This window comes from Falco biarmicus, chromosome 4, assembly GCF_023638135.1.
Source record: "Falco biarmicus isolate bFalBia1 chromosome 4, bFalBia1.pri, whole genome shotgun sequence".
NCBI lineage: Eukaryota > Metazoa > Chordata > Aves > Falconiformes > Falconidae > Falco > Falco biarmicus.
The window spans coordinates 103,438,603-103,450,794 of NC_079291.1; the positions used below are offsets into that span (position 1 = coordinate 103,438,603).

Consider the following 12,192-nt stretch of genomic DNA (forward strand, 5'->3'; position numbering starts at 1 on the left):
AGAAGTACTCATGAGTACTGACATGAGAAGAATTTTTTGGAAATTCCTGAAAATACGTAATTGCATGTAACAAATTTCCTTTTACATGTTACATGCACGTTTTACATGTAACTAAAAATATCAGCAACTTCCAAGAGAAACTGAGGGTCTAAAGCCCCATCTTTCAGTGGGAATTCTATGTTGGAGTTTCTGTTAATGTCAAATTTAAGGAAAGGGGTTTATAACTTTATATGGCTGGTGCAAAGTTTATTGCATTGATTTGGTTAAAAACCCACACAAACTCAGAAGAACAAAACCCTATTTGCATACACATTATCACTATGTATATAGGCACAGAATGAAAAAGGAAGATACACCTATAATTTAAATCTAACTTCCTACCCACAGGAAAGGTAGACGTCTGTAATTATGGGATATTAAAGCTCTGACTTATCTTTAAAATTGGCAAAAAAAGAGTGAACTTGTTACGACTTGGCTAGGCTGGGAATTGTGTAGTTAACACTCACTCAATGAAGAAAATTCACAGTTGTAATTTCAAAACTGTTTTATTGAGGGAGGAAAAACAACCCCAAAACACTTAAGCTCTGTATAACTTCAGCTAAGTTGTTGTAGATATCCTTACACAAAATACTAAAGGTAAATAATCAGAAAAAATGCTTTTAATAATGTTGTAAATAAGACAAAGTGGAAACGGAGGCATATGCTTACTAGAGTGTTCTAAAAGTAGGTTTTTTGGAAGGGCTGCCATGTAATATAGGTGCAGAAATACCGTAATGCAAGCATCAATGTTTCCAGTGGAATCAGAAGAACAACTGTTTTTGTTTTTAATGTGGTCTGTATCTGTAAAGAAAAATGGGAGCACGTATAAATTAGAGTAGTATGTGATATTATATTCTATATTAGATACATTTTTTTACTTTTTTCCTTTTCTTTTATATGGACATATTAATTCATCTATGAAACTCATGCTTAGTGCAAGGGTATTTCATGTATTCACCTCTTTTCTGTATACTGCTTTGGGCTATTTCTTTGAGTTCATGCTTGTTTTTCATTGTAATGGTAAGGGTGTGGTTTTGAAATCATAATTATCAATTCTAGAGCAACATCGGGGAAAAAAAAGCACCCCAGTATCTTTAGTTCTGTTATTGTGGCTTTTTTGGCTGGGTACACAGAACCTTACAGAACTGTGTAAGGCATGTATCTTCAGTCTGGGAAGCGAGGCTGGCAAAAACTGGTGAAGTTTTAGTTCTCTTGTGATAAAAGCTGTCCAGTTTTATGAATAAAGGGCTGAGTGGATGGTACTAGTCGTGAAAGATCCATTATCAAAGATCCAAGTTAGAAACAGTTTGGATTTCAAAATGTGATATAGACATATAGTGTGTGTTTTACAGTATAAATTTAAGAAGTAAATAGCAGTATTAGAAGAAAATTTTAAATTCACATCTAAAAATTAAATTAGTAAAAATTTCTGGTTAAATGTGTGTTGTTGTCTTTTTCTTTGAGTAGTCATTAGTATTGTTTCTTTTGTGAAAGACTTCTTTCTTATTTTCCTTTAATTTTGTAATTGTTACTTTGTTAGCTGTGCAAATATGTAGACTTCTCCATTATTTTTCTTCTGTCTTCAAGAGAAGCAATTGTTCATATAGTTTTCATTTTTAATCTTGAACTGGTCTAAAATTCATTTGAAGTTCTGACAGTTAATTATAATGCATATTTCTTCCAATTTAGGCCACAGAGGATTACCTAATCCTCTACTAGGTGGCTTTCCCAGCTAGCTCTGTGTCATTACCTGGAAGTGTCTAATGATCTAACCCATAAACAAATCACTCCCCCTGAAATCTATGATTCAGCTAATAACTTAGAATTAGAATTCACTTTCATTAAAAAAAAAAAATGTATTCTATTACTGTTTTTAATTGTATCCTAACTTCAGTTTGTGAAATATATATATGAACTTACGTATGTATGAACATAATATATATGAATATACTTAGTAATTTTTTGAAATCTGTCTGTAGGAAGGGCTACATGACTTCCATAAAATATAAATTAAATGTAAATATTAATTTCAGATTATTTAAGAAGATATACTAAACAACATTAATAACTACATATGTATCTAATAGATACATAATTTGTTAGATACATGAATTAATGGATACAGTGGTTGACAAGAAGCTCAACCTGACCCAGCAATGTGTGCTTGCAGCCCAGAGAGCCAACCGTATCCTGGGCCGCATCATAAGCAGCATGACCAGCAGGTCGAGGGAGGTGATCCTCCCTCTCTGCTCTGCTCTGGTGAGACCCCACCTGGAGTGCTGCATTCAGCTCTGGGGCCCCCAACATAAGGAGGACACAGAGCTATTGGATTGAGTCCAGATGATGGCCACAAAGATGATCAGAGGGCAGGAGAACCTTTCCTATGAGGACAGGCTGAGAGTTGGGGTCAATCAGCCTGGAGAAGGGAAGGCTCCAGGCAGATCTTACAGCAGCCTCCCAGTACCTCAAGGGGCCTGCCAGAAAGCTGGAGAGGGACCTTTCACAAGGGCATGTAGTGATAAAAAGAAGGGGAAAGCTTTAAACTGGAAAAGGGCAGATTCAGATTAGATATTAGGAAGGAAATATTTACTGTGAGAGTGGTGAGACACTGTCACAGTTTGTCCAGAGCAGCTGTGGATGCCCCATCCCTGGCAGTGCTCAGGGCCAGGCAGGATGGGGCTTGGAGCAGCCTGGTCTAGTGGAGGGTGTCCCTGCCCATGGCAGGGGGTTGGAACTAGGTGCACTTTAAGGCCCCTTCCAACCAAAACCATCCTATGATTCTATTAGTAAATGTATTTTAGAAATAATTCACATACTCATGACCATAGTTTATTTTTTGAAATTGCTCACTAAGTGTATGACAAACTTTATAAATCTGCTGCATTACAACAGAATATACTAAATATAGCATTATTTTTTTTTTATAAATAAGTTATTCTCAAAAATAGATTGTAGAAGTTAGCAAAGACCCAGACATCCACTGACAGATGAAAGATAATTCTGTGTTGTAGTAATATACTAAAGAAGTGTGCTTTCTCTGATATTTTAAGATAATTTATTAATTGCAGCATTTACCATAACTTCTATTTATCAGTTTTTAAATCTGAGTGATTACACGTTTTGTCTGCTAACTTCCAGTTAAATAGACATGAACTGTGAGTTTAAGAACATTTATGATGATTTCCTATGCTTGTATTATGTTCAAGTTCCAAACATAACTCTGCATTCTAGGCACATCTGGCTGACATTGCCAAGATCCATCTTAATTTACTGGCTACAATCAGTTGTCAGTTTTAGATAACTTCTTCAGTTGTCATTACATGTTCCTATATACATTTAGTTATTTAAGGAAGTTTAGAATAAAAATGGATAGCAGCTTAATCTTGTTCATTATCTGGTTGGTCTTTTTGAATGGGAAACTAGATAAGTCCCCATTAAATGAAAGGTAATTTGATGGAAGGAAATAAACACCAAGTTATTCTTAATTTGATGCCAACGTGAAAAAATAAGATTTATTTTAAAGAATTCCAAAGTGTTAAGTTTGGAGAAGGATTTGCATTTAAATGTTAGTTTCTAACGATGTGATTTTTTTTTTTCTAAATGTCTATTAAAATATTACTATATTAGTTCTGGAGGAAATGTCTTTGTTATGGTCATATTATTTTAACAGTGCACACATAACTCATACTGACATTAATGGAAGTTACTCATACATGTTAACAATAAAATGCAGCATGTGTTCAAATCCATCATTTTGCCTAATTGTCTTAATGCTTGGTGCTCCTTATGAGCATAAAAAAATAAATGCATTTATACATTTTTTTATTTTTAATAATGATCCTTTAAAAGAAATAAAAAATCTGTATTGCATAGTGTGACAAAAGGCACCTTAATGTTTTTTAAAAATGTGTTTATCATCCATAGCAAAGTTTCAATTGGCCTGAACTTAAAAATCGGTAGTTAGAAATATATATCAAGACTGCTTTTTCCAAACATTGTTTTTGTTTTCTGAGAGTTCGTAAGGAGCACAGCCTACTGAGAACTTCACAAGGCTTGCCTAGAAAAGCTTGTTCATTTTGTAATGTGAAGAGCTTGAGGGTAGAAGAAGTTTCTGCACTGTGATGTGGTGGAGTTTTTTCGAATGTTTCAGAAATGCCATATTTGTGGAGCATACTTTCATGACCACAAGGCATCAACAGTGCTTTCATGGAGATGTCCTTTCCTATATGGTGGTTCCTTCCAAAACTCGAAAAGCTGCTTGTAACATAATTAGATAGCAGTGTAGACTGATAAATGAATATTTATAGAATATTAAAATTGCTTTTTATATGTATGTGAAATAAATGCCTATCCTTACGGAAAGTGGGTTTTACTCTGGGATAGATAATCTTTTTCGAAATGGTCAAAGTTATTTTCCATTAGAAAGATACACAGTTTGACCTGGAGAGTGAGTAGTCATAAAAGAAAGTTTAATGGCATGTGAAGGAAAGATATACAAATTATAATCGCTTTTTTTTGTGAGTTCAACTTGTAAATTATATGCATGTAGTCTTCAGGCTGCAGCCACTGAGGTTAAAAACAAGATAAAAACAGCCCTCCCCTCTCAACCCCTCAAAAACTTTGTTATCAAAACAGGGCTTTCTTGGTTAAAAGCACTTAAATGAATTTTCTGTAGTGTTTACTCTACTCTAGAAATATATTTAAATACTTTTTTTTTTAAAGGAACATTATTTCATTGTGGTTTTGCGTTAATTTGATGATTTTTCAGTGATTCTTGCCAAGAGTTTGAAAGGCAGTTTCCTTGCTTTGATAGAATTTGTGCCATCACCTGTGGGTATTTCTAAATCAGGTTTGTTGGAAGTGACTTTGTCTTGAAATTCACTACAAATTTCCAGGTTATATGTTTTCACTTATGTGCAATAAATAGATTACTTCAGTAATGAAGTATTAAAGATCTCCTAATAAAATAACCAGCTACTAGTCCTTTCATTCAATAACAAAAATAGAACATTGCTGTGTTGTCCAAAGCAAATTTTATTTTTCAATTAGACTTTTCAGTAAATTTTCTTACAGTGACAGAATAAAATTAAACATCCCTTCCTTTAAGAGGGTCCACTATTTTTTTGACTGAAAATAATGACTATTACTTATCTCTGTTTTTCAGTATGTTTACTTTATTCATTTAACAGCACCTGTGTACAGTCAAGGATGAAGTATTTGTGGGAAGAAGGGGATAAAATGTTTTTTCCACCAAGCATGCAGTCCCACCAGCTGCCACTCTATAGAAAAGTGCTGCACACATACTGTGCTTTTACCTGCTGGCTTGTGGTCCAGCTGCTCTGCCAGACAAGGAGAGGGCACTTGTATTTGCCACTAGATGCCAGTCTCGGGTGCAAGACCATGGTGTGGATTTGCCTGGTGCAACAAACTGAGCATGAACAGCTTCACAGAGTAAGCAGAAAGCTTGTCTTGTTCCAGGAAAGTGAATGTGTCTTGTCTGTTTGTCTGTCACCTGGTCTGACTGGTCCCCTCCTTTTTAGTGCAGGAAATTCAAGCACGGACAAGTATACAAATGGCTTCAAGTGGACTTTTGAGGGTATTGCAGGGATGAAGAGGGTCTTAGAATGGATTCTGGAAGTCAGGAATCACAGCCTAATGGGAAGACTGTGGAAGATGTAAAACTGGAGAGTCACAGTCAGAGTTTGTAGGGAAGTCAAAATGCTTTATGAAGTACTAGTGGCCAAAGTATTCATCTGGCTTTCTGCAGACATACCCCCTTTTTCCATCTATAAATTTAACTACGGTAGAAGTTGGGGGTTTCACATCTGTGTAGCAGCTCAGCGGGAGCTGTAGCTCTGACAAGGCCTGTTGGATGTCCAGGGAATGTAGACATGTTTCTAGCACCTGGACAAATCAGCTCATGTCCCTGCCTTACATTCTCCTATTACTGTTTCCATCCATCACCATCTCAGACTGGCACTTGGGGAGGGAAAGGGAGAGGAACTCAACATATTTTCCTTTATTTATGTCCTGATTACTCCACCCCAAGAGATTCTGTCACCCACAGGATAGTGGTTTCACCCTCATAGCAGTGGGTACAGCTATGGTCAGAATTGCTTCTGAAATCTCTGTGTGAATAGTAAATCCAGTGCATCTGGAACATTTCAGAGTAATTGTGTATGCAGTTCACCTGTTCAGGGTGCACACAGGCCAGGAGCATGACACTCATTGACAGGAAAATCCCTGATGATATTGTAGGGACTCTAGTTGCATGTAGTAATGAAATTGATTTCCTTTTTTGGGTTCTTCCATACAGCAGCAAGGATGAGGAAAGCAATATAACAAGGCTAGGAGAAATTGGCAGGGTGATTTAAGGTTGGAATTACTCTTTGAAATCGCTTGGAACTCACTCTTTAGAGCAGCTTAAAATGATAGCTTCCCTGTAGAAACTGTCTGCTTTCTTTGTTACAGTGAAGCACTGCTTTCCACTTGCCCCCTTCTTTTCAGAAAGGAAAAGGAAGTAGGTAACTGGTTCTTTTGCCTACACTGGAAACTGAGGTGATTAACTAAAAGGTGCAGACAAAGATGCTTAGTTTATGCTCCATTGTAAAATGCTAGTGTATTCTAAGAAGAGCTAGCACCTACCATGCATATAGTTCTAGGCTAAATAAGTAGTAGTGGATGTGTGACATTAAAGGATACTCTTTGAATTTAAGTTTAAGCAAATACACTAGAGTCAGATTTCTTAGACTACTAATGAAGCATTATTTTGAAGGTAGGATCATTTTAAAATATTTTTTTCTATTTTATCAGCTCTAATACAGCCTATATTTTAAGAAAGATAGTTATAATTTCTCCAACAGGAATTCTTTAACATATCTTTACTTCATATGTTAGATAACCGAGTAGTATATAAATAGCTGTGGAGAAAAAAACTAATTTTCAGAAATTTATTAGAGGGATTATTTTGACTTGGTTAAACAGTGGTAATGTATGCTATAAACATGTTCAGTGAGTGGAGAGCAAGTTGGTTGTCTCAAAAATTGTACCATTTCAAATGTAGAACACTAGACTGTTTTTTAGTAACCTGTGGATTGCTTCCATTTAATTGTAGGATTCATGCTGAGAGTGTGGAGAGTCATATCCCAAGTTAAATACAAACAAAACAGCAGGATGTTGATACAACTGTAACTTCCATAGGAAGTAGTTAGAATGGTAATGTGGTCTCCTTCTAACTTGGGTGGAAAGTCTCTTGTGACTGCTTTTGCCCCACAGACCTGTAACACAGCATGCCTTGACTAACATTTTTGACACCAACTTGCAAACACCATAAAGATGAGAGAAACCCAAATGAAGGCTTTGTTCTCTGGAACAGAAGCTTTCTTGACTAAAATGAAGAGATGTTTTTCTTTTGTAAACAATGAAGGGGCACAAAGCAATAAAATGTTTCTCTCTGTGAGAACCGAATGAGTGAACTGTTTACTTGGCAAAGCGCTTCTCTTATTTAAAGACATATGAGTGTCACCAAGTCCCCATTTACTTGAGTCTTATATATTCAGACTAAATGATAGTATACTTTAATTTTATTTTATAAGATTTGTGATGTTTGAAATCTCACCAGCATGGGATGAAAGTGTGCCATTTCTTTTCTTCATTTGTTCTTACTGAGGTCATAATTTACTTTTGAAATAGATTGTCACCTGCTACTGAAGGTTAGTAAGATCAAATTAAGATTTCTCCGAAACTTAAATTTAGAGGCTGTGTTTTGCCTGCTTTTATATGGGTACCCAAGCAAAGGAAGCAAAAAAAAAAAAATATCCTTTCCCATGTTTCCTTCCCCTTTAGACAGTGGGAGAGTGTAGTAACAACCTTTTTAAAGTTCTTCCCTCCCAGGAAGGCAGTGTCTTCCTCTCCATTATGAAATGGCAGCAATACTTATGTCACAGAAGCATTGTCTGAGGGCAAACCAGGAGTTCAAACATATTCCAGACAACACATATTATGCTTATAATAAAGAAGCATACTTTTCTGATCTAGAAAATGGGTTCGGATTTTAAACGGCTTGTTTTCTTCATCTCATAAGTACTTTGACTTTAATTACCATGTGTTCCATGAGTAGTGTTCTGAAGAAAGTATAGAAATATAATCTTCTGACTCTGTAATTGTAAAAGTGATCTTCCAGGTTCCTATGATCCATGTGGTTTGAGGCATCTGCCAGGTGGAAAGGGACTTTGGTGGTAGTTGCCGCTCTGTATCCTAGTAGTGTATTTTTCTTTCCGGTTTTATTGCCATTATTCTCTCAACATTCAGGTACGTTGCCTAAGTAGAAAAATAACAGTCAGTGCTCCAGCAAACATTTTATGTTGGAAATTCCACAGTACTTCTTAGGGGTTTTATTCCTTGACAGCTTTCCCCAGAACCTGAATGGTAGAAAGATCAAGGGGATCCTGCAGCTGCTTTATGAGGGAGAAACTTAAAGTCTTTTCACTCTGGGGAGGGGAAGGGTATGTTTGAAGTTTGCAGAATCTCAAAGGCAGGCATAAACTGAATATAGATCTGTTGTTTGCCAGATGCCCCAGCATCAGGAATATCAGGCACTTGCTGAAGTTAATCAGTGATCAATTCAAAAGAGAGAAGTGCTGCTTTATGGAGTGGTTGGTTGGTGACCTTCTGGAACTTGCTTCCACAGAGGGCAGAGTGGCATCAGCTGATTCAAAAAAGGGTTAGAGAACTTCATGGACAAGAGGTCCATAAATGGCTGCTACTTTGTACTCTTTGGCTGTTCTTGAACTATGTTCCTAAAATTTATTTTCTCTCTGAAGTATTAGCTTTTTCCTCCAACTTTGCTCCCTTACACTGAAACACACATAGTTAATGATCAGATGATTTCTAAAACTTTTTTGTTTTTTTGAGAACCAGTTATATTGTCAACTAATACATCCTGGAAAGATTAAAGGCCACACTTTGAACAGCCTTTTGCATCTTCTGTTGCCCTATAGTGTATAAGTGGATTGACAAAATGATACAAGTGACAAAATGATTATTTTAATGTGCAGGTTATAAGAGTGGGATACAACAGTTACATGACATTCTCTAGTGATTGAACCACTTGGAATTAACACTGCTTCAGGTTTACAGGTGTCTCAAGCTGCTTGAAGGACTTTGAGATGCAGAGTATTCTAGTTTTCTGAAATGAAGTGAAAATTGAAGAAACAATTGCAATTGAAAGTCAAAACATTTGCTTCTCCTCTTTTTTCCTTTTTCTAAAAATCAGTCTCTTTAAACTAAAATGCTTTTCTTTTTTTAATTTATAGATGTGTAAAGGTTTAAAATACATCAGTTTGATATATCTTGATTCGTAGCATTCTAAATTCATGTGAGGTGGAGAAGTATTCAGAAAGGGACAGTGATGAGAAGGATAGTATATGAAAGTGAGAAGGGACTATGAGTTAGTAGTCCGTGAAATATGGACAGTGGTGAAACAAAGAGGGCTGTACAAACCTGAAGAATGAAAATCCAGGTCTGGATTATTCCAAAGCAAAAGTGTAGTTTGAAGTATGTTTCTTTTTCTAGCAAAGCTACTGATTTTATCTAAATTTAAAATACTGGGTTTAGCAATATTAACTTTTTAGATAAAGAAGAAAAAGTTTATGCTATCTACTAAGTATTAAAATATTGTCTCACTTCTATTGTACAACTTTTTTAATATAAGAAAATGGAAGCAACAAATTAATTTTACTGGGAGAACAATGCTGTGGAAAGAAATTGTACTCTAATTACTGATCTTGGCAAAGTTATATATGGTTTGTTTTAAAACTGCCTGAAACATGCTTTTATTAGCTAAAAAATTACTAATGATAAAAATGATGAAATAGGATGGCATTTGTTTTGAAGTTCAGCCAGCATGGGAATGTAGAGGCCTCCACCTCTGATAATATACTCAAAAGAACAAGTGGCTGAAAAGACAGAAAGGAAGGAGTAGGAGGCTGAGAGTAAAAGAGGAAAGAAAAAGTTAGGCTTCTGTTTCATGAATATTTTTTTTTTTTAAGCTGACTGAATTACACCCTTGTCTACTGAAACCCTCTTAGTGTAATTCCCATTGGCCTCCGTGACACCTAGGGCAGTGCTGATCAACTGCAGGCTCCCATATTCCTAACCTCAGCCAACTGCATATGATTCTAGCAGATGTTTCTGCATTTTAGACCTCAAAATATGATGGGTCAGGGTTTTTTTCCTTTTTGCAGTGGCAAATCTCACATACTTGAGACCCAGGACATTCAAGTCAATGGTAGGAATTATGAGCTGAGGATCTCCCTAGTGGGATAATGCTGAACATAATGTAAACGCAGATATTTGAAAATGGAGAACCAAAGAAATTTAAAGGTTTGGATCATTTAAACTAAATCACTAGATTATTGTTTGATATTGAATCAAAATATAAAATGTACTTAGAAATGTATATGATGAATTTTTGTTATTAGAAGGAAAAGGTCTTACAAAGTCAAGAAAGACCAGAGTCAGAAGCAATCAAACAGGAACAGCTTTCTTAGTGACAGAAGGGAAATTTCAGTTAGCTTTCTCTACTTTCCCATTACTTCTTAGGTGCTATGCAGTAAATCTGCTGCCTTCTTCCTGTGCTTCCTCATTCTTTCCCCTCCCCATGCCCCCAGCAAACAAGTACTTCTCTGTGTGCTGTGGAAAAATAAATCTAAGTTCCTATTGCTTTGTTTCCTCAGATTGAGTCCTCTCGTGTGTAAAAAGATGCAAGATGTACTTGAAGTTTTGCACTCTGATGTCTGAGAGTTCATTAATGCTCTCTGATGTGCATTTTCTAATGCTTTGTAAGGTGTGAGTGCACGAGACAGTCTTTCTGCCTGTTAGAGCCTAAGTAAGATTTACTCTTATCTAACTGAATTTATTGTCATAGATATCTCTGCCTCTATCTTGAAATGAGTCAAAGCTTTTTTGTCTTTTGGGGGGGGAAACACACTCATACCATATTTGATATCCAAGAGAATGTCACACTACTTGCGCTGCTGGTGTTTGTGCCCTCCCACTGAACTGTGTTTAGCTTAGCTATTTAGAGTATAAGCCTGACACGACCGATCAATAATCTTTATTAATACACTGTCAGGCATAATGGGCTTCCATCCCTCATTGGCCATCAAGCATTACTATAATAAAGAAGATGATAATAAAAACATGTATCATGTTATCACTGTCAGCAATATCTAAACAATGTGAGTGTGGAAATATTGTAGTAAAAAGGGAATTATTCAAACATGATTGCTAAAATATGGCATAGCACACAAAAATGTGCTAAAGCACTGACTTTCTAATGAACACCTCACCTTTCAACACTGTCAGTTTAACAAAGTGACAGAGCATAACTTATGTGATGGCAGTAGAAATTAGGATGAGCTTATCTCAATTTTCTCTGTGAACAAACGTGGCTATTTCCACACTGTTGTACAGTGTATCTGGGTATCTTAGAAAAGAAAAGCCTCATTTAAGAAGGTACATTATATAAGTGTGTGCTACATCTTATAGTTAAGCTGTTGTGTTCAGGATAAACATCACCTTAAAAAGACACCATGGCTTGCTTCCTGAAGTGACTTCAACTGAATAGATAAACTTTTCAAGGTGAAACAAAAGCTTGGTGACAGCACACACTTATGTAAAATATTATTAGTGGAAAGATCTTTTCAATTGTTAGTAAAGAGAGATGTTGCATTTGTAGAGAAGGTTGCATAATTCTAATAGGACTATTGTGCTTATTATGTTGCATTTTAGTATTTAAAAGTATATTGGGAGATGCAAGTGAAAGTCTTGTATATTTTTTTTCCTCATATTTAATAATGAATTTTTCAAAACCCATCCGATTTTAGTTTTGTGATACTAAGGAGGGAACTGTGATTTACTGGCTTAGGTTAGAAATGTAAAAACACTTTTTTGTGGTTAAAGTCTTCCCAGATTCTAACCACTCCTACCTCAAACATGTAGTTTATCTTTGTTGCATTCAAGTCTGACCAAAATTAGGCCACACAGGCCTCTGAGGATCACCATATTGCTAAAATCATTCTAGTTAATAGGGCCTCTTCTTTTTTGCTTCCCAGCAAACTCATCTTGCATTCTCTGAAGACTAGCAGACCT

General features: G+C 35.9%; 1 protein-coding gene across 4 annotated transcripts in view; it reads left to right on the forward strand.

Annotated features, from left to right (window-relative positions):
* The window catches only part of ERC2 (ELKS/RAB6-interacting/CAST family member 2), a 521,691-nt gene that overhangs the window by 290,555 nt on the left and 218,944 nt on the right, over positions 1 to 12,192 (forward strand). The gene's annotated exons all lie outside the window — the stretch shown is intronic.